The sequence below is a fragment of the Meleagris gallopavo genome, chromosome 1, assembly GCF_905368555.1.
Source record: "Meleagris gallopavo chromosome 1, MGAL_WU_HG_1.1, whole genome shotgun sequence".
NCBI lineage: Eukaryota > Metazoa > Chordata > Aves > Galliformes > Phasianidae > Meleagris > Meleagris gallopavo.
The window spans coordinates 163630443-163653656 of record NC_139404.1 but is presented as its reverse complement, the minus strand read 5'-3'; the positions used below and the strand labels follow the sequence as shown (position 1 = coordinate 163653656).

The 23214-nt window shown below is 42.1% G+C and overlaps 1 protein-coding gene across 5 annotated transcripts in view; it reads left to right on the top strand.

The window, feature by feature from the left end:
• ELF1 (E74 like ETS transcription factor 1) overlaps positions 1 to 23214 on the top strand; it is an 85690-nt gene that overhangs the window by 6386 nt on the left and 56090 nt on the right. The window contains exon 1 of one of the 5 annotated variants that reach the window (XM_085215782.1): positions 12948 to 13086. The exons of 2 other annotated variants lie outside the window; for them this stretch is intronic. The gene's annotated coding sequence lies outside the window, so the exon portion shown is untranslated. Of the gene's footprint in view, positions 1 to 12947; positions 13155 to 14531; positions 14691 to 23214 lie in introns of those variants that run through there. 2 more of the 5 variants (XM_085215787.1, XM_085215789.1) reach the window with 2 other exon arrangements.

Genomic DNA, 23214 nt, shown 5'->3' with positions numbered 1-23214 from the left:
TGTGCTTTGGCCCCTGTGCTTGTTGCTACGTTCATTGAAGGTAATGATAATGCCCTATTGACCTCCAGTAGGCACAGAATCTCACTCACTAAGAAGGTAACAACCAGGTGGGAAGAGTTCAGTGTTTAGGAGTTCTACATTCGGTCATTGAAATAAAAAGGAAAAGCAAAGAATCAAAAGTAAATTGTGAATCCGACTTTAATGGGCCAATAGTTTGTTATAAATTGTGTCATTATGGCAATAATAATGAGTCTCATCACATGATGTCTGTTCTCAATTGCAGTCATGGACTGGAGCTCGCTGTCTCTTGATGTCTTACTGTGTCCTGTAATTTTTAGTGAGTTTTATTCCCTTGCTAGTTGTAAAATAAAACAGTATTTTAGTCAGAGGCTGAATAGTTAAGTGACTTATGTCTGTCTGAAGGACACATCAAAACTGAACATAAAGCATTTAAATAGCCGAGCTGCCTAACTGGCTGCTCAGTTGGTACCTAATAGAGCAAACTGTTGGTATATCTTGATAACGAAATTAAAAAATGAGTGAAGTAGTAGCAGAACTGAGTTCTTTGCAAAGTTTTCTCCCTTTGCCAGTCCTCAACGTGACCATAATCAGGATAGCGAAGAGTTGGGTGTTTCTATTAAACATATTATTCTGTGTCACATATGTGAAGACTTCCTTCTCAGTCTGTCATCTGGCACAGCTGTGGCAGTGAAGACTGCCTGCTCCCTTGAATTAATTTCCTTTTCTTATTTATGTACATCTACAGCACTTTTCGTTTTTCTTGTCTCACTGCTTCAAATTCATCTGCGTACTCTGGGCAGCGTGATATCCCTGTCTCTTTTCTCCATTAATATAATAGTGATATTAAGCAGACGGTGTCTCATATACCTGGTCATACTGGCATTGATGAAATTTAATGAGGTGTTTCAGTCTGCTTGACCTTGTTGTGTAACTTGTTTATGCCTAATGTATTCAAATAGGAAAACTGAACGTGCAGAGTCCTGGTAGAAGGTTGTTCGCACGGCAGCTGCTGCTGCAGCTTCTCTTTTGACATCTGTTGCTGCCTGAAGAGAAGCTGCCACTCTATCATTTTAAGGACCTCATGCATTAAGCTTGTACTAGATGCTTGTGGGGCATGCTTGGGATCTTCATAGATGGACGTGAGCTTGGTTTTCTGCTTGAGAATTAGAATTGCTGATGTGAAAGTGGAAGGATTCCACACCTTGCTGCAGGCCTTCTGAGGTTGTTAAAAGAGGGTTGAATAGCATCCTGGTATCTGTTTTTGTTTGTTTGTTTGTTGTTTTTTTCTTTCTTTTTGTTTTATTTTTCAATTTTTGTTAAAAGATGCTGCGTAAGTGGGGAAGTTCAATGGGAAGTGAGCAGGTCTCTCAATGTTGATGAAGAGAATGGCAACAGATACATCAGTTTTGCAGGAAACTGAAAGAGCCCACTTTGCCACCAGTCTGAATTATCGAAGAGGTGAGAAAAGATTATGCTGCCCTGTGGCATAGGATTTGCTGTTCTTAAAATATATGGCAGAGGAAGTGGTACTGTGTGTAAAAGGACAGCAAAACGAGTCCAAAATGGATAGAGACAGTACTCAGCATTTATATACCAGTTTAGGAGCACTGATCTAGCATATTGTGATAATAATGTGTGACATAAGGAGCAGGGCTCCTGTTTCTTTCCTAAAAAGAACATAGCCCAGAGAGGTTTAAAACTCCCAATTTTTTAGGAGGGATCAACTAATATAAACATTAAATGTGTGCAAACTGAATAACTAAATACAGACAGCTGAATGCATTCAAGCGTCTGCAGATTATCTTTCTCCCTCAAGACTAAGGAAGATTGTTCCTTATCATTTGCACTGAGTGAAATGGCAGTAAGAGACAAGAGCTCCAGCATCTTCTCAGCCTGGATTCTGAGCCTGTGCCCTCTCTCCTGTTTTACTTTGTGGCTCCCATGTTCCAGAAGCATATCCAGTGCCTGGATACTTCCAGCAGTGACTTCTTCAAACAGACACACTGTGTCAGAAAAATACCCTTGTTGCAAATTGGCCTTCAGCCAGTTCTTTTGCTTGCTCTTCTCCTACAGTGAGCTGTGGAGCTTAGGTGGCAAAGCTGAGGTGGGTTCTGGTAAATCCACTGAAAAGCTGATGACGGGTTGGCGGAGGAAATTAGTGGTATATTAGTGTAAGTAGTGGAGATCAGATGTATTCACCAGCCTACTCAACTATAGACCTTCCTCCAGTTTTAAACTCACAGACTTGTGCTTTTTTTTTTTTTTTTTTTTTACTTTCATGTTTCCTTCAAAAAATAGGGGCCTCCAGCACCTGCTTACCTACATGCAACTGTCTTTCTCTGGAGACCTTGAGCATCCATCCAAAACAAGCCTTTAGGAGATGGTTTTGTAGTCAAGGAAATTATATGTGTGAACAGATTTAGTCTTTAGGATTTATAAAAATTTGACTAGGGCTTTATCAAATTTAGTTTTCAAATGTTAATGTTACAGGGTAACAGGTACTTCCCTACTGTAGTGTTTGAATAAGTGAATGAATGAGCTGGCATTCTCACCATAAACGTACTGTAGTCAAGACAGAGCCAGAAATTTAGTATTCTTTTCTTGGTAAATGGCTGTTTGTGAGAATGATCCAGCAGACATCTATTGATGTTAAACGTTTTTCATTTCCTTGTGATCAGATTTACTTTTATCATTATTATAGTTTTTCAGAGAGGATGTAATTGCATCGTTATGTACCACATCCTAGGTGAGTTATTGCAAAAGTGCTACCAAAAGCCCGACCTAGCTGCTCGTTTTGCCTTGAAAGAGATTTTTGGGCATTCTGAAACCAAAACCAGAGAGCTGAATTGTCACAGCGTGTTTTCAGGGAGTTGTTTGCTTAAACATTAACTTTTGGAGATGTTGTGTTTTGTCCCTTGCAAGTGGAAGTTTGTAGTCTATTGCTTTTGTCATTAGTGTGTGACTAAGAACTGGAGGGTCAAATCATAGAGTGGGCTGATTACAGATTTGGTAGCATGTATGTTAAATTTGGTGTACATTACAAATATGCCATATATACAGCCATATACTGTATGTACATATATACACTACATATACAGGTACAATCTGTGCAATAATTTGGGGAAAATATTTTATAGTCAAAGGTCAGTGTGTTAAGATCAGTTAGTAATGGTGCATATATGTCTATTGTAATTGCATTCTGCTTGTTTCTCTATTTGCTTTGTAGTAGCATATCTGCATTCTTTTAAATGTGTTATTCTTCAGCACTGGTCTTGTTTTGACTTTATTCTTTCAAATCTCTCTTTAACTGATAGTTGAAAACATTTACATAAAAACAAACCTTTACTGATTCAACTCGGGAGAAGAGAAATGATTTCATCTTGTATTTTGACTTTTCCCATAAAATATACAAGAATTCAGTAGTTTGACTATGGAAGTATCTTGAATGCAACATCCAAGGTAGGCATGAGTGGGACCCTCTTATGTTCTCCTCCCACCCACATCAAATAAAGCTCACCTAACAAAAGCCTTCTCATGCAACCAATCGGGCACCCAAAAACCCATGGGGAGAACTGACACGGCAGTATTTTCACACCATGCTATTTTGGATATAAGGGTAAGGGAATGGCCTTGGATTAGTAAATATCATTGCCTTATTTAAGGCTTGTCTGGTTAATAAGCCAGTGTCGTATGATGTTGAATAAGGTGGAAGGCTGATATGTGAAACATTGAGATCCTGGTTATAATTTTCTTTACTTATGTGGAACTAACAAGGAGAAAGCAATACATTAACACATACTATTCCTTGCTCACCCTGGCCACGTACACACACGTGTCTCGATGGTGCTGGTGGCATTGCTGTTGGATGTGCAGAGGCTGGTGTGTATTTCCTGTTTGCAGCCTGGGCTGCTAGCTGACATTAAATGGTACAAGTGAACTTTCCAACGTGTTATATAAATTGTTTCATAACTCCTGTTCCTCCAGATGTGACTTCTGCCAAAATGTGCACATACGACATACACATGTAGCTTTAAAAACACTCACTGGGTAATGTCTCTTGCTTGAATGGGATGGATGGAAATCATATTTTCAGAAAGCAGAGTCAAACCCTGGGATCAAACTCGGATAGGTTATTTGGGATCTGCTAGGATAGCAGCAGTCTGCTGCAAGCAATTAAAGATTAGTAATAAAGGAATTAAAGGATGCTTGTTTAGGGCAGTTGGTTTTCTTGCAGAATAGAGACGAGCAGAGAGAAAGCTTATGCAAAGCAGCAGATGCTCAACAGGCCTGAGGACGTGCAATTAACTTAAAAAGACAACAACCAAGAGTCATTTTCTTTTCCCTTTATCTTTCCTCAATGAGTTCATTGACAGCTGCCTTAAGAAAAGCTATTTGTTTAGTCTGATGCTACTCTTCACTAGAGGTAGAAATACAGGAAGATTTCTGTGACACAGCCACAAGTAGTGTTTTTTTTTTGTCTGATAGGCAAAGCTGGAAAACATTTCTAATGTGTCTTGGTAAAAAGAGGGAACATCAAAAGTGAGAGTTTAAGAAATAAAGTTGGCTGCAAAGAAGGAGTGGGTAAAACTCTTGACATTTAGGCTTCCATCTGAGAATCGGAGTGTTCTGCCAGCTAATATAGGTCTCACCTGTCACTCCAGTATGCCTGGTGGGATGGTTTTACTGCTTTAAAGTTGATGAACCCTCAGTAAATGAATGGATTCTAAGGTTAAACGTTATGTACTGAGAAGCTAGATTCATAGTATGGAGCTAAAGTAATAACCACTAATGTATACGTAGTGATTGTACAGTGCTCTGGATGGAGCACTGGGGATAGTAAGTATTTTATAAGTCTTGGGGAAATGCTGGGTTACTCAAGGAAACTACTGAGCTCCCTCCATTAAGTAAATGACCTCTGTTAATGGAAAGCAGGAGAAAAATCACATACATGAAATCATGCCTGGTGTAATATCCTCTCATTCTCTTAGGCTCTGGTTTTTGATGTTGTTTTCGTGGCTGAAACCACAGACTAAAGACAAAGGATTCCTGTGAGGCTTTTGGAAAACTCTTAGTGTAGCAGCAATTTTCTCTGAAGTGGAGCCCGTATGCTTGTATGCAACACTATCTTCCAGGAGATGTCTGCATCCCGTACCTCATTTTTATGGGGAGATAACAATAGCAGAGGTGAAGGTTTGGTGTGATCTGTGATTTCCTTTAGGCCTGCTCACCAGGACAAAGATCAGCATCGCTACAAGGCTTCTGTTGGTGCGAGCAGCTCAAAATGTAGCTGAGAGATCACAGTGTTGGCCTTCCAGCTGTCAGTTCCCCTTATCTGGAGCACCACGCTCCCTGGCATCTTCCCTCTTGCTTTCCTGTAATCTCTCTCTCTCTCTCTCTCTTTTTTTTTTTTTTTTACCTCTTCTCTCTTCTCCATGATTTATGTATTTGTCGATTGACTAATGTAGCATGTATTTGGATAGGTAAGCCTCATGCTGAAAGTATTGATTATTTCCTGAACAAGTAAGTAATCAGCTTGTATTTCTAACTGAATGCTCTTTAATAGCCAGTTCTCTATCTGAACAGTTTGCAATGGAAAATGTATTTATTTCAGTGAGCTTATTTTTTTTGCACAGCTCATGCTTTTTTCTCCAGCCTCTCCAAGATAGCAGTTTTTTTCCACTAATTACAGCAGCTGGAAGAGTAGTAATAAACACACTTTCCTTTGTGTTCACATCCTCAGTGTTGCCAGAATATTCTGTATTGTCCTCATAACTATCTGAACATATTTGTGAAGCTTGATCTTTTTCTAAAAAATGGTGCTTATGTATATTTGTCTTAAATCATAGAAACATAGAATGGTTTGGGTTGGAAGGGACCTTTAAGATCATCTGGTTCCAACCCCCTGCTATAGGCAGGGACACCTCCCTCTACACCAGGTTGCTCAAAGCCCCATCCAGCCTGGCCTTGAATGCCTCCAGGGAGGGAGCATCCACAGCCTCTCTGGGCAACCTGTTCCAGTGTCTCACCACCCTCACAATCAAGAATTTCTTCCTACTATCTAGTCTAAATCTACTCTCTGCCAGTTTAGAATCATTTCCAGTCATCCTGTTGCTACATGTCCTTATAAAAAGTCCTCCCCCAGCTTTCCTGTAGGCCACCTTCAGGTACTGGAAGTCTGCTATAAGGTTCCCTTTTAATTCTATATATGAAGCTTGCTTCTGTGCAGGGTGTCAGCAAAGATGCCTAGCCTAAGGTTGCAGAGCAAAGGACAACAGCAGTTGGAAGAGCTGCTAACAGTTCTTCATTAGACTGGAGCTGTGGAAAATGTACCAACCACTCCTGTGTGCGCATATGCTGGATGCTATTTGTTATTGTCTGAAACACAAATGTGGATAAATAGTTCCATGGTACTTATTTGAGATATCAACGATAATTTCCCGTAGCAGGGCTGACTTTCTGGGGCTGTGCAGTCTCCACAGCCTAACTCCCTTGCCTTAAAAAAAAATAATGAAAAAGGCAGCTGCAAAAGCACAGCATTGGGTTCAGAACTGTCTGGCTAAGGGCGATGCCTGGCTGCTCTCCCTTATGAGTGAGTCGGATGGGGAACATTACTAACCCTCCCCCTGTCCTCTCTGTCTGTATAAAGGCCAAACAATAATAGTAGTACTAACGTTGTCATGCTCTAACTTCTGTGCCTGTGTGCTTGTCTTGGGCTACCCCAAATACTTTGTCTGTGAAGAACAACATTCCTTGCATAGAAACTTTTTTCAACTCTAGACCTCATTCTTGATTTGATTTTTATACTGATAAATACAGACATGAAAAAATCCAGTGTTCAACACTGTTTTTTTTTTTTTTTCCCTAGTATGTGTTTATTATTCATGAATGTGTTGCAACATCCGAAAATGTAATAAGTGACTCACAGTATGAAAAAAGGAAAAATAGAGTTATGGCTTTTTAATGGGGTTTCCTCAGCAGACTACAGAGTGTTACAGTTAAGAGGCCGCTGTTTGATGATACCAAACTCATCCAATCCTTGTTTTTGTGTTCTTTCTGTGTGCATTTGTAATGCAGTTTGGTATATGTTCACCTTCCTTCACTTCTCTGATTATTATTTTTGTCTTATGTTAACAGTGAGAAAATTGCAACATTGAAATCGGCGAGAAACAAAAGATTATGATTAGAAATGGTTATTTGGTTGTGAGGTTTGGTTGGTTGTTTTTTTTTTTTTCAGTTTTATTTTTGTCTGAAAAAGAAAAGAACAAAGGCTAAGCTTACTGTAGCTGGCATAGTTATATCTCTGACAGTTATAGATCATGTTTGTATTCATACAGATTATCGTTGCAAGGACTCCTGAGCAAACGTAACTATCGTGTTAAAGCAAGAGCTCTGGAGGAGTATAATTTTCTTTCATTTGTATGGTTCTGAATGGTATCAGTTTCATTTCAGCTTAGTATCCCCTCACCTCTGTGTCTTGCACAATAGCAGAGAACTTACATTTGCTTTCAAGCAAGCTGAGTACAAACCCATAGGTAGATGACCTCATACTTGTCTTTCAAACTGGCTGTGTACACAAGTGATAGTTTCCTTTGGAAAACCACAGATTTAGTATGATCTTACTGCAGAGAGGATTGCGTGGCTTTGTATAATAATAAAGGAAATTTTTAAAGGTTTTCCAGGGCTGTTAGGCATACCTCCTGAGAATTCAGCATAAAAGCATAGTACTTCTGTGCCCCTGTGGTCCTCTTGGGATTGCCAGTGATTGTTACCATGCAAAAATGAGGTCATTTTGGCTTTGCTTATTGCAAATATTAAGTAATGAGGAGTTGTAGAGAGTTGTTCTGTGTATAAAGTGGCATTACTGTCACAATCTGCAATTACATTTGAGTGTTGTATAGAACTGCAGTGCCTTCCACCTTGTTTCTACTTGAGACTGAAACTGGTTCCTCTCTGTCTTTTCAAGGAGTGAGCTTATCCAGCTCTTCTGGATTAAAAAAAAAAAAGAAAATGACTCAGAATTACCCATTTCTTTTCATAAAATAATTTCTCTGTCCACTTATTTCTCAATCTTTCCGTTAGATGGCTTATTTATTGTATGTCTCATAATGAGACAGGGACTAGAGATGGTGTTTAAAGATAAAAGGGATATTTTTTAGCATCCCAGAATGAAGGACTGGGAAGTAGTGAACTAGAAATAATCTGTATTTAAAAATGTAGCACTCTTATTTGTCTGATTGGGGTTAGTGAGAACAGTAGATGAGGCACAGTGATTTCTTCTGTCTACCATTGAAGAAAGCCAAGTAATGTCACTTGCAATTTAAAAACATTTCAGATTATGGTTTAATTTTTTCTGTTTCATCATTTTTGACGGATCTGAATTCTGCTGAGAGAAGTAGCAGGGCCTGTAAATTTGTTCCGACATTCTGATTTGCTTGTGTGATTGCTTCATCTGTGGGTTTTAAAGTGTAACTGACACCTATATATGTATGATGGTAAATGACTGTCTGCACTTTGCAAAACAAGTGTACAGATAACATGAAGAGGAGTGATGGGAGAGAGTTGGATTGGGTCAGAGAGCCATAGGTTAAGTGCCACAGTTGTTCTTTCTCTCTGCCTGCATCATCCTCTGGACAAAACGTCTCCACTTTTTTTTTTTTTTTTTTTTCCAGCTGGCATGCAATCGTGTGATTCTTAAGGTGAAAAATAACCTTTTGGGTGCTTCACTACCACCCACAGAGGGGAGGTCCTCTGTCTTTTGCTGTCTGTGCTCATCATAGCCTTTTCTGAGCTGTTTCAGCTTGCCAACCACAGAGAGCTGCTGCTGCTCCCCACCCACCCGTCAGCTTCCTGCCACATTAATGGGTTAAATTGGGTTGGTGGAAGGTTTAATGGGTACCACTTGGAGCAGAACCAGAGCAGGGAGAGGATGGGGAGAGAAAAGTGTGACTGGGGGTTGGTGGGGGGAGGTTGTAGCATGTAACTTCTGGCTGAGATTGGGTCAGACATTATCTTCTGTCAGAGCTGTATTTACTGCCTGGATTTTTGCAATTCTTTCCCTCCTAAGTGTTTATCAGTTGAAAGGAGGGTACAACCACATTTTAAACCATTCTAAGAAATACTGATAAGTAATGCTTCTCAGCAGAGGCAAGCCCATAACAAAAGGAGGAAGGAAGGAACTTAAGAGAGCGAAGAAAAATGACTATACAAGAAGATTTTCCTAGAGGCTTGTCATCTCTGGGATGTGACCTTGGAATACCTTAGAGGTGATCCAAGAAGACTTTATGCAAGGCTGTGCAAGATCGGGGGTTTCTGGCTGTGTGGGGTGCTGCTGAGGGGCTGGCAGAGGTACTTTGCCAAATCTGTGTTCACTGGGAAACACTGGAGGGAAACTTGGAAGAGCAAAATGGGTGAGGTTAAAGCCCTCTGGTGCTTGGTTGTGAATCTGTTGCAGTCCAAGTGCTTCTCTCATCCCTTCTGCCACTTAGGTGTAATTTCTGGAGACTTGGAGTTTCCTGACCAGAGTTGCAAAAGGCTCTCTTGTGTATTTTGAAACATGACGACATTTATTATCTGAAAGATTCTGATCAAACTTAGGATGACCACGATGCCTTCCCTCCCAGCCTTTGAGAGGATTAATGGCCTGTTCATGTCTGTTTTGTTTACTCTCACTTTTCCTTTCCTACAGTGCAGCTAAAGTTTAGAAGACCACTCCAGTGAATAAGCATTTTCCTTCAAATTTATTGTGTCCTGTATTCAACGTGCACTGGAATCATACCTTTAAATTGCAAATTAAGAACTGATAGCTGTGTGTGCTGCACACTGAGTATCCAAAACTCCGAGATCTGAATTTCTCCTTTGAATTTTTTTTTTTTTTTTTAAATGAAATCTTTGAAAATGCAAGAGGTTTGTAGGCAGTGATGAGAACTTCTGTGTATCTGAGGTCCTGTAGCGGAGGCTTCTTCTGTAGGTAGGAACAAATTACATCGCAAGCAATGCAGTTTCTCCATGTGTAAATATTTAGGTCGTTATACATTTGGCAGTGAAAGCATTGGGGGTTTGTATGTTTTGTGTGGCACCTACCCTAGGGAGAAGTGCCAATCTACAAGTTCCAGCTAAGGACAGGGATGTTGTGGTGTTAAAACATTGCAGGATTAACGTACAGGTACTTGGTGCTGTATACAAGGAGAAAGGAGAGTGCAGGAGATAGGGTGTGAGCTTCAGATTTGGATGAAGGCTGGTTCAAACACACACGCATAGTTGATGTTGGGCATATGGCTCAGGTTTTTGTGCCAGGTGTGTAAATGGGATTATTGGCGCTTCCTTCCTCCAGCGGCACTTGAGATTAAATCTGTTGCAAAGCTTGAGACACTCAAGTCCTACAAAACTGAACGACAAATGAAAGTTTGTTAAATCCTATTTTTATCCAGCATTGAGCCAGAGTTTTCCCTTCAGCCTCAAGAAGCCCTGGGCCAGTGCTGAGGGTGGGGAAGTGGTCTGTCCCCTCAGTGCTGGTGCAGAGTTGCAACATCTCAAGGCAGGATCGTGTGTCACTGCTGTGTATGAAACAGCAGCAAAATAGAAATCCTTAAATCTGAAGTCTCAGTCCCTTTTTTCATCTAAGTAATATTTTCACCTCACCCAGTCTCCGTCTAAAAATGAAGGCTGGGAACAGGAACAAACCTCTCATTAGGCTACTTCTTATGAGACTAATTGTCTTTCATTTCAGGTGGGTCAGCGTACCTCCAGAGCACTCTTTCGGGCCTGCCCCGGCCCAAGAGGTTTTACAACACCGTCTCCCTTGTGCAGACCTGTAGCTTTCAAAGCTGGATGAGGAGGAGAGCAATCACTCACCTGGGACATGAGGAGAGTAGAGGCTTCCCTGGAGGCCCGACTGGCAGAAGAAGAAACTATGTCCAGGCCCGCTCAGCCACGCCACTCCCCTTCAGTATGCATGGCTGTGGGAGCCAGGGCCAACGAAAGCTTGAAAATTTTATTGCACGTTATTTATTTATTTGTGCAGCGTTAACTTTTTCTGCTGGTTGGTTCCACTGCCCGCTTCACTGTGTGGCTGCACAAATATTTGCACTGGGAAACAGCGGGGGGAGTCGCTTGGTGCGAGGAATATGCAGCCAGGACAGAGTGGAGAGTGAAGACTGTTTGAATTGGCTTCAGGCATGCTGTTGGTCAGTGTCTAGCTATGTCTTTTGGGCAAATGGTGATCTGAATTTCATAGAGATACTCATCCCAGCAATGGGCAGAGTCGCTTCTCTAAGCCAGGATTCTGCTTAGAAAAGAAACTGACCAGTTCCGAGGTTGAACGTTCACCTGCATTATCTCTCACATTTTATGTATGCTTAAGAAAATATAGTCCTTCCAGATTCAGCCTAGAAATGGCAAAATGTTTGCATAGCTTGTGGCCATACTTCACTATGGAATGATTTTTCAATTTGGCTGATTGCTTGGCTAAGACTGTTGTGTTATTTTTTCCTGTGAAGCATAACTATTAGACTGTCTTTAATAATTAAAATAGTGCTTTCCCTGTGTCCATGTTACAGTTTCCTTGAAACTGCTGTGCTACAGGGTTAGATTTCTCCCCAAAGTGCTTCAAAGGGTTTTGCAATGCAAGAAACAAATGTTTTCAGATGTAAGATTGTGTTAGAATGAAGTTGCTGGAGAGGGGCAAAAGTACATCTGTCATAAGAGGTGGAAAATACACAGTATTAAAATAATGTGGCGTTTCCTCCACATGGTCTCTTCTCTCAACTGAGAAATACAAACGGGGATGTATTTTGATAAAAAGCTGTAGTGAAGCTATTTAAGTAGTGACTTAACTGATAACCACTCAGCAAATAATGAAAAACTGATGCTGCTCTCTTGCTGTTATTTTCCTTAGGCCTTCCTCTACAGTAGGCTACAAAATAGCATGATAAAGTACATCTGATAAAGATGTACTGCGTTCTGCCTCCCAACCTTGCCTCTTGCTCTTTGGTTACACTTCTGTGCACAGGGTTTAGGTTCCTGTTCCATGCCATGACTATGGCCAGCATGGTTTCCAGAGCAGAATTTTGGACTCTGTCCTTCTGGAAATGAGCTTCAGTAGAAAATGGCGTGCATGCATCCTTCCCACCGAGACACAATGGAAGGAAGTCTGTACCCATCCTCCATGTGTGGTGCTTTTGGGACTGAACTTCTGCCAGGCCTTTTAATGTTGTCCATCAGTCCAAGTCGTGTGGATGGGGCTCCTCTGTGGGTTGGGTGGCTGAGAGCGCGGGTGCATTGGTCTGATGCGTAATTGGCACCATGTTTCAATTCAGAATGTGAGAAGCATATTGGGAGTTTACTGGGGGATTTTTGGAAGCCTTGTGTGACATGCATGCCACTCCTTTCCCTGGCTAAACTAAAAACTGAAGGAGCTAAGTTTCCCTTGGCAACTTGGGCCCTTCGGCTTTCTTTTTTTTGGAGTTAACCAGTTTAGCGTGAGCAATACAGCAGGTAGGAAATAGCAGATGTTCTGCAGAAGTGTATTTATTAGCCATAAACGTGGCTGGGTGGGACAGTGGGCACTGACTGACACAGCCGGGCCCTCACCCTCCACCGAGGGACGTACCGGGCATGGAGAAGGGAGACAGGGAGGGTACGCCAGGTCCTCTGCTGTTGGGGATGGAAGACAAGGGCCTTTCGCCGTGGTTTGGAGGAAGTGGGGTGCGAAGGCTGCGCCTGCACCGTACCAACAGCAGGGAAAAAAACAAAACAAAACAAAAAGGAATAAAAAGCCCCCCAGAAGGGAAAGAGGGTAATAAAAAGGCTCAGGTGGCGGTCGAGGCTCGGAGTGGGGCAGTGCCAGCACCACCTGCAGCCCGAGCCGGCCCGAGCGGAGCCGCCGCCCGGGGCGTGCCGAGCTGAGCCCCGCCGCGCCGCCCGGCCCCGCGGTGAGTCACCGGCCGGAGCCCGGGCACCACTTCCCCCTCGTCAGGAGCCATTTTAACTGCATGAAGCTGCGGGGCGGCCGGGGGCGCGGCGCCGCAGGCCCCGCTGCGAGGGGGCCCGGGAGCGGCGTGCGGGGCGGTACGTGCTGTCCTGGGGCGGCGGAAGGGGGGGCGGAGGGACCGTAGCAGCTCCTCCGAGGGTCTGGGGTGAGTGCCGAGATGTTGCGGGGAGAACTGAGCCGCGAGTTGAAGCACCGCTCGGCACACGGGTGCTGTGAGCGCTGCGCGCGTCGCTTGGGGCGAAGCTCTGCGGCCGCTTGTTGACAGCAGCGCGCTTTAAAAAGCGCTCGCAGTTCCGCTGCGCTTCGGGCACGCCGTCGTTTTTGAGACGTGTCAGTATCTCCGGCACGCTGCTGCTGCTCTTACTGCCTGGGTGGCAGCTCAGCCGCCTATACAACACACAGTATATTTCATCTATTGTACGAATAGCTTTCAGAACTCCACACGGCTCTGGACGGCCCGGTACAACTGGAGCCAGGCGCTGCTCCCACTGAGCACCTTTGCTCTGCCAACCCTAAGATGGCAGGGCCGGGCTGCCGGGCTGCCTCACACCTCGCCCCACTGCTCTACTTGTTGCCAAAACGGCCAGATTCGGCTGCAGCTGCCTCGGGGTGGTTTTAAAATAGAGGAAGTTGAAATATTCGGTATATAAAAATGAGCCGGTGCTCTCCTTTCCTGAGAAAAGAGATGATGAAAGTGGGGGTTGTGGATGTGACAGAGGGATGGAGCAATTGTAAAAACGGGATTAGTGGTGGTTGGAGCAGGAAAATCCTTGAGATGGTGCTCTGTCAAATTACTTTTCAGCTTTGGATGCAGGAAAAGTGCCTCGATGCCCCTAATTGTGTACTTCTGAACTCGAGCACAATACCTTGAAAAACAAATGAGTGTTTCCATCTTGTTTGTAGTTGGACAGAAATGTACGCTAATAGCTTTAGAAATTTGGTCCGGGTAAGTAGCTTTGGACCCCGTGCTTGAGGCTTTCAGTTCGGCTGAACATCTTCTGCTTGGAAATGAGTGACAGGGAACTCCAGCTATTACACAGAGGGGAGTACTTTGCAGTTTCGTTTGCTGTTTGAAGCCGATGTGTGACAGTATAATGGAGTCTTGCTTAATGCTGTGATCGGTTACAGGGAAGGGAGGGAAGGAAGGAGGGAGGCAACCATTAAGTACATGGTCATGTTTTGGGTGAGGCTGCTTTTGCTGCTTTCCACAATTCTCTCGTATCTTCCTTCTGCGCCTTATGGTACGGTGTGTTTTTCCTCTCTTTGATTTTACGTTTTGCATTTTTTTTTTTTTCCTTCTTAAATCAACATTTTTTGTATGGGCTGTGGGAATTTGCTTGGTGTGTTGTTTCACTCTGACAAATCCACAGAGGAATTGATAAAGCGACAGAGGAACCACTTGGAAAGAAACTGTTTTGAGTAGGTGGTAGAAGTTTCTTTCTGAAGGGCTCTTTAACGGATTTGCATCTTCCGTTTTTGTCGTGTGTTTTATTTTCGGCTCTTAGGGCTGAGCTAACAATTGCCTGTCGTGCTGGCAGCCAACAGCACAAGCTTCGCTTTCTTCACCTCTTTCCTTCACTTCTTTTTTGTGTACCAGATCCTATCAAGATATCCAGCCTTAAAATTTCAAGCTATCCTGTCCTTAGCTCCCAAGCCTCCACACCTTCTCTTGGGCAGAAGGGTAAGTGCTGCTGCTTTCCCTTGAGCAGGGCTTCGTGAAGGGGCAGTTCCTCTTTGAAGGCAAAGCTGCCATGTCTGTGCTGCTTGGCTGCTGAGCGAGGATGGCGCAAGGACTACGGAGGCTTCTGGGGAACAGTGGTAGGAAAGGTGATCTGAAATCCCTCTGACCCTGATGGATACTGTCTTGAACAAGTCTTGTAGGAGGCAGATATGTGGGTTAGAAGTGAAGGAGAGATGGCATTTGTTTTTTGTTGATTTTTTTTGTTTTGTTTTGTAGCTGAAGCCTCAATCTTAAGGAATCACCTATTTTTTTTTCCCTCTCCCTAAGGTAGGGATCTTTCTCTTTGGATAGAGTTTGGGTTTGTTGAGAGATGAGCCTTGGAAGTAGTATCGTTAGAAGCCAGTTAGTTTGGACTCTAGCTCCAGACCTGTGCTTTTGCAGAAATTCTGTTTTCTAATGTATTCTTTTTTTCGTCTGTTAACTGATAGAATTGCTAAGTTCGTGATCTTGGCACTCAAACAAGAAAAAAAAAAATTGTGTGTACAGATTTTAAGAATGTTGTTGGCCTGGTAGAGCCTGATGTTTCAGTGTTGCTGCAAACTCAGACTCTAGTGGTGTTCTTTACTCTTTGGACAATTGTGTGCTTAGATAACTACAGGAGGTGTATATACCCTTCTTTCTTTTCAGCAGAGCTGCATTCGAGGGTGGGGACGCTCCAGCCACTCTGTCCTGTGAGCTGCTAGGAAAGGCTGTGGAACATAAATGCAAGATTTGCCTTTATATCAGTGAAGGTTAGATCTCTGAACCGCTTTCACTTCTTGAAAGCATTAGTAAAATTTTCTCAGATTTCACTGGCAGATTTTGTTGTTTGCACTGACAGTTTGGTAACTTATGTTTTGTTGAGTGGTGAAAAGCAGCAAAGACTTTTCCTCCTGGAGTGATTCAGTAGAGGAGTGGCAGGAGATGGTGTTGATGTTTCCAGCCACGGTTGTGCTCCGCTCTGTGTAGGCAGAAGCTTTGCTACCATGCACCAATGGTTTACCGTGCTTATCCTTTTAATGCCACTGATGTGCTTTAGAGATTATTTGCTTTCTCAAATTGTATTTAAGTGTTCCTTCCCAGATAAAGTGTTTGACAGACTATGCGTGCTGAAATTAGAAGTCTTTGCTTATCATAAATCTGCAGCAGCAATATGAAGTGCTCTTTCCCTCCCTTGATATGAAGTGCTGATCTCTGAAGAGGTAAAAAAAAAAAAAAAAAAAAAAAAAAATTATTCTTTAGTATGGATCTGTCTGCAGAGCTTCCAGCTGTGTCGGTCTTTGTGCTGAAGGGGTCCCATTAGATAGGGAGCGAAGTTTATGCATTCTTACCTTGATGTGTTTTAGGCCTTGACTACCTAATGGCTGTCTTTAGTGAGGAATTGTGTGGCTAGAGCTCAGGTCATTTATCTGTCCTTAAAGAGATCAGTCATCTTGGGTCACATGTGACTTTGTTCTCAGTTAGGGTTTGAATGTGAAAATGATATCCATTTTGTTAACCTCCAGAGAACTTTCAATTCTCAAACCTGTATGTAAAAGTTATTTTTACATATTGTGGAAAAAATTTTTTGCAGTTAAGATAATTTGCTAGGAATAGGAATACCAAATATATAGGTTGGAAACTGTGGGAAAGTGTTGTTTGTAGAAGCATGCAGTGACACTCTATAATTAGACATTTTAGGCTATTTCTAGAATCCTCTATATTTAGCTAATCATCAACATTTCTGTGTGAATGTACCAGATTTTTTTTTTATTATTATTATTTGAGGGATGTTTTGCACTTCCTGAGTGGTTACTGTTAGTGCACAACTGTTTCATGGCTTCATTTGAGAGCTCCTAATTTGAGTTTACTTTATCCTCTTGCATGGTGGTGGCTCAAAGTGGGCTCAGCATAAATGTCTTCCCACACTCATTCAGAATTGGAAGAAGGGCTTGATTCAGCTTGCTGTCTGCTGTTGAAAGAACGAGAATGTGTTAATATATATCATGGCTGCGTGCACTGTTTCATCATCCTGTATGTTTTTCTAGATGTACTTGTGTTTTACACGGGGCATTTTGACACTTAACGAAACCAACAGGTCAGGAGAAGGCCAGTTTGCTTTTGTGGGCTTTGTATCAGGTCACTTGTACTGTTTTCCATTTTCAAACTATCTCAGTATTTGTTCAGTTTTGTGTTACAGCTAAGGAAAGAAACGGCAAAATGTGATTGTGAAACTACGGTAACAACTTGTGATTCCTAGGGCTGACCACTGTCAGGCAATTAATGTTTAACTTGCTTTTGCAACCAGACTCAATTTCAAGTTAAAAGTTGATAAGGATACTTTTAGTTTTCTCCTCTTTGTGAGTGCCACGCAGAATAGTTTAGGAGCTAGAAAGTAATTTCCCAAGGATGTAATGGCACAAATTGTTTGTGGAGGTTGTCTCTCCAACCAGAAGAGGAACCTCTTTGGAACAGCTTTCTTGAAAGCACGAGGAGATGCTTGCTGTCTGCTGATGGCAAAATCTGGCCCTATTCCTTGGAGATGGCAGTTGCATTATCCACTCCCAATCTCTTGTTGTGTTTGCTGCGCTGTGCTGTTATTTTTTCCCCGCTCCAGAACCTCTGTAAACTATTTGCTCTCCGTGGCTATTCAAGAATTCTAACAGTGCTGCAAATGAAGCGTGGGAGCTGAATAAGAGTTTAGCTATCAAGAAAATAATGTACAAGTTTACATTCTGTGGTGGGGAGACTGCAGCAAGGCTACACAAAATGGAATAATTTACTTTGCTCGGTATGTGTGCCTCTGAATGAGCTTGTAGAGAACTGTGAGCCCAGCAAGGTGCTCCAGGTGCCTTCTCTGATGTATTATAAAAGGGTGAAATCCTGTATTTTTGTTGTTTTTTTGTTTGTTTGTTTGCTTCTTTGTTTTAATACTTTAATTTCAAAAAGAGAAAAGAAGGAACTGTAGAGAGGAAGTGTCTGTTGGGGGACTTTTTGTCTGCCAAGGTGGTTTCAGACATACAAAAATGAAACTTTCTGTGTTGAGAAGCGGTCTTGAGTTTGCTTGACTGCAAGGTAACTTGTGCAGCATTTGTAAAAGCATTGGATCTTTTCTATTGGAAAAAGTGTATTTCTTCCAATATCAGCCAAAAGCAACATTAAAATAAATTGCTTCAGAAGCAACTAACAAAATTATAATTTTAATTTATCTGAAGGAGCAACAGTGTAGGAAGCCAATAATTTGGACTGATTAGAAGTGGACTTTGGGGGTGTCTTCTGAGTGGAGAACTGAGAGGGAAAGAACTATGGGTTGAAACATTCCTAAATGTGTACTTCTGGTAACTATGTATTTTTCCATGTAATAGGATATGCGACCATTTGTTTTTATGAGAAGCGAATTATCTTTTAATATGATCCTTCGAATGAGCTCTATTAAATGTTTCAGCGGTAATGGAGTAGAAATAATTCAGAACAGTAACAAATGTCAGAAAGCTTTTGCCAAACTGCAAAATAAGAACTCTGTATCACAAATGTTTTGATTAGAAATAACAGGGCTATTTATAGAAAAGATGTCATAGTTTTGAAGCCATATAGCTAGCAAGGATATGTTTTGTGTTGTAATGTATATAATATTTAAAGCTTCTCTTACATGTGCCTAGTCTTCCAGGGAACTGAAGAAACGTTTTGTTAACTGTCAGGTTTTGTAAACATCTGAAAAGAGCTGTGACATGATTATGTTGATCAACTGGGATTTAAAATGTGTACCTTTGAGGAGGACAGTAGCAGTTACTAGCAGCACCGAGTAAGCTGAGTGAAATAAACACTGTCTTGTGAGGGGAGGCCGTGGGTCCATGTGTGATGCACAGGTGTGAACAGGAGAAAAAAAAATCAGTTGGAAGTTCTGTTGGTTCATTTTTTGTTGTTTTATGTGAGAATCTCTAGATGACATGAAATCAGGAAAAAAGTTGACTGTTGTGAAAGCAGCTTGTGATTTGAAGGTTGGCAGAAGCCATGTTTGAAGACGGTGTTGCTGCACCGTCTGTCAAGCTTGGTGCTTACAGACTGGTGCTTACAGACTGGGTGGGGAGTTGCTGCTCGTGCTCAATGCTGTCTCTGGTGTCTTCACTGCTGGTGTGCAAGTTGAATGTGCTGGGACCTCACTGCAGCTCCTTGTTTTTACTCAGAACTGAAGGTTGCCTGCCTAACCACCCCCTTCATAGCGCGGCCCATTAAACCCACATGGCAGTGGTTTGAGTGGATGTGCCCTGAGGCCCAGAAGGGAGCTGTGGAACCAAGCAAGTTTTATTCAGGTAGCGAACTGGCCTGGAGGTGATGGTTTGTGAAGCCTTACACCTCTCATTTAGCAAAGTGGCATCTACCCAGGCCCTTACCCTGCCCTTAGGTTCTTGACTCAACGATAACTTGTACTCATTGAGCTCAAGTTGTGATTTTAACTCTAGACATGTCTGCATACATGATAAACACGTGTATATCAGTTTCATTTAGTTGTTTTAAATTTACTATTAGCTGAAGTGCTGGAGGTGAGCGTGATCATGTCTGCATGTTTCTGTGGAGAGCATAATCATGTCTAGATGTTTTCATGGTGGAGGCTTTGAGACTACCCATTCAGCTGCACCCATGCTGCTTGGGTATACCACCTTCATTTTTCCTCTCTGATACCGTAGTTTTCACCTTACGTTTTATTGCCTTCCCCTCCCATCCACAGTCTGAACTGTTTGTGTGCGCAATCTCTTATCTGGTTCAGCTGAAGCCAACTACGTTAGCAAATGAGGTGTTCGGGCCATGGGAAGGTGCCTGGCTCTTTGGCTGGGACTGATTTATGAGCGGTGGAGTTGGGGAGTTTGTGGGAACAGAAATCATAAGCTGGGGCTGAAAGGTTAGAGGGGAGGACAAAGTAGCACAGTTGTCCTTGGGACAAGTCAATTGTCTATAGCCAAAGCTTTGGTGACAGTTAACTGTTGTAGTATATTTTAAACTATTAAAAAACAGTTTTAAAAATGAAATTGTTTGAACCCTACATCAAGATTCTTATGGTTGTGAGGCAGTTGTTAAACAATAAATTAGGTTTTGGCCAGGATTACCTACTGAGGTAAGTCTTGATAATATAAATTGGAAGGAAAAGGTGTTTGTGCGTTAGTTAGTTAGGGAACATATGCAAATAAAAGTCTGCAGTATTTTTTTGTGGTGGGTGAAGCTTGGGCTTATTTGTCTGTTTTATTCTGCCAGAAAGGGAAGGAAACACAGGGATGAGAACTGTACTGCAGCTTTCTGAAAGAATGTTAATGTCTCACTTTGTCAAAAAGTATTCTAGTTATTCCTGTCTGCTGAATTGGGTTATTGAAACGAGATGATTACCTTTGCCCTGAGCCTGAACAATATGAGAGGAAAGCAGGTGTTGGAAAAGATTAAAGCTTTTACCTTTACCAGTACATGCAGATAGAGGTCTGAATCTGTTAGGATGCTGTGTTATTGCTAGGACTGTGAAAACTAGGAAGAATTTGAAAAGTTGATAATGGTCAGTTGCTAAGGGCAATGCTGAGATAAATTATTAACTCATTGTACTGTACTGCCTCGTAGTGCAAACAGTTAGAAGCTGGTTACCATGCTCTGCATGGTAAGTCAACACTGTAAAAAATTCTTTGGTTATCAGGAAAATGTCTTCTTTGGGGTGTTTATTAAAGGGACACCATGGGATTAAAAATCGTGTCCCCCTCTGTTGAAGGGGGAAATAGAAATACATGCATCAGTTCATCCCGTGTTGGCTGGCGAAGCCTAGCCAGTGGATGTCAGTTTGCTCAGTTTCGCTTTTGCTCCTCTCCGTACGTGGTATATTAAGATGTAATACCTTCTACCTCTCTGCAAAAGCTTGATGGGAGCGAGGCCGGCAGGTTTGTAGTTTTGGAGGCACAAAACAGGTCAATTCATAACTGTTCTGAAGGATAAGCAGTTCTGTGGAGACCACTCCTCCCTTGTTAGCTGTAACCAAGTTAGATGAAAAAATGTCGAAGCAGACTGTTTGGAGCATGCTGGTGCCTCGCTGCTACTGCCACACAGCAGCTTCTTTAAGGAATTCATTTTCAGTATTCATTTCTCAGTATTGTAAGAACTGAGAAATCCTGATTTCTGCTTGCCTTTCTTAGCTTTTATAAATGTAAACAGCTAAATATTTTCCTTTCTATTTTTGGTTAAAATGTACAGAGCTTGAAAACTTAAGAGGTCTTTAGGTGCCTCAGAATGAAGATTAATTATAAGAGGACTCTTTCGTAATTACTCTAGCCCTATATGTGTATAACGTTAATTTTTGGCTAATTTAATACGCATACACAATCTACTACAGATAACTATGCTTGTGAATATAACTTCTTTTTGTTATGCTTAAGGCTAGTACAACTGTAATACCATGAAGATAATGGCAAATGAAAATAATGCATATGGAATCTTGAAATGTTCGCTGTAATAAAATCTGTTCATTAGCAGCATGCAGATGAACTTTCAGGGTTAAAAAGAATACCCAATTTGAGAATAAACCATTTCTGGATCAGTGTCAGCATCTGCCACCCCAGTTTTCATAGGAAAACGTTGAATTGTGCCAGGACATGTTGCAAGATATGACCAACGTGACTTACGAACTAAGAAGCAAATCTATAAAATGCTGTTGGCTACATACTATTGTTGGAAACTGAGATGGAAAATAATTCTTTTTCAGTCCTCTTCTAAGTCCTTTTGCCAATCCAGCAAAATTTAGTAAGGCTCAGATCATGCTGCAAGGCTTTTTAGATCAGAAATGCTTTTGAGCAACTATTGCTTTTCATCTTTTTTAATTTGTTGACTGTTGAGGGTTACTAGAATGTTTGTCAAGGGTGAGACTTGTGTCATAAATGGATTTCAGAAATGCTGCAGAAGCAAGCATCTGCTACGAGTTCTTCCAGAGGCTTCATTTTAGTGTTTGATGAGTCCTGTTTAGAACTTTCTTCAGACTTTAGGAGGCATGGATGGATCAAGGCTCTGACATGGAGGGGTGTAGTCTTGCCTTTTGAAGCACTGGCCAGCTGCTGTTCTTGGAAATAACTCAGGTGGTCACACAGAGCTCAGATGGCAACATTTGAAATCTGGGGATGAAGATTGCTCTGTCAAAGGAACCTAGTTACAGATCAGTCTTCTAGTTAGAAGTAGGGAGAACGTGGAGCCTGATCTTTGTCAAGAAATAGCAAAGTACTGACTTTGAGACTGCTCTTCTACTATAGGTACCATTTGAATGTGATTTTATTCCCAAACTGTTCTGGGATAAGAGTCGAGAGTACCTCTGGTGGTGGGGAACCTTGCTTCCACAGAGGGTTAAATACCAGGACTCCATGAAATCTAATTATTAATTATTAATTAATTTATTTTTTGCTGCTTCTGAATTTATACAGAAAACATTTCCTAGACTGAAGTAGAAGGTGATAGTTAAATCTGCTAGATACCTACCAGTTGTTTTATGCCTCAACTTAATACACAAGTGATATTTTCTGCTACTTTAGTGGGCAACCCTACAGATATAGCACAAAATTGGTTTTGGTCAGCTTTATACTGCGATAACAAAAAAGGTGGCTACTCATGGAGGAAGAATGTGAGGCCATCTTAAAGATTCCTTGCCATGCCTGGAAGTAAAATTTTTTATCTTGGCAATGGGGATGATGTCTGGCTACATTATGGGGCTATCTGGAACTTAAGAGATGGCTATATAGTGAGGCAGAGTGTAGCATATTGCTTCTCATATATATGCACTGCTAAAACTAGACAGTATTAGAAAAACTGTGCTGGAGTTTCTGCTTTTCATTGTGATTTTGCTGTGTCTAGCAGTTAATTCTTTGCTTTCTTAAGCCGTGTTAACTGCTGCACTTATGTTGTTGCTACTATATGCCTCAGCATTTGAACTTTGTGCTGGAGTAGCCAGTGTTATTGGAGCTGTTAGTGGTAGAAGAGTCCCATGGATCACCCAGCACGTCCCCTTCTGTAGGACAGGGTGGTCCTCTCAAGCAGAGGTGGCAGTGCTGTGTGGCAGAGCGGCTGTGGTTCATTTTTGAAAATTTCTACTTGTTTGCTTGTTCATTTCAAATGTCAAGTTTCTTGGTGGCTTTAAAGCCTGTTTGAGGAAGGCCATGCACCAGAACATCCCGAGCTGGTCACGTGCTTTCCTGGTCTGCGGAGGGTGACGACCGCCATTTTACACTGTGCTTCAGCGGCCTTCTAGAGCCATGTTTCTGTAGACATGACCTGATTCCCTTCTGTCTGCCAGCTGACCGGCGTTTTGTGTGTGGGCACTGCTTATTTCACTGTTTTTGGAACAGTGTGAGGCTTCAGGCCTGGCGGGGCTAGGCTGTGGGGCAGATGGAGCCACGTGGGCAGGAAGCGCCATTGCTCGGCCCCACTATCGCTGTCTGTGCTTCCTGTCAGTTAAACCGCCGGCAGCGGAGCAGATGCACCATGAGATGACTCCGGCTGC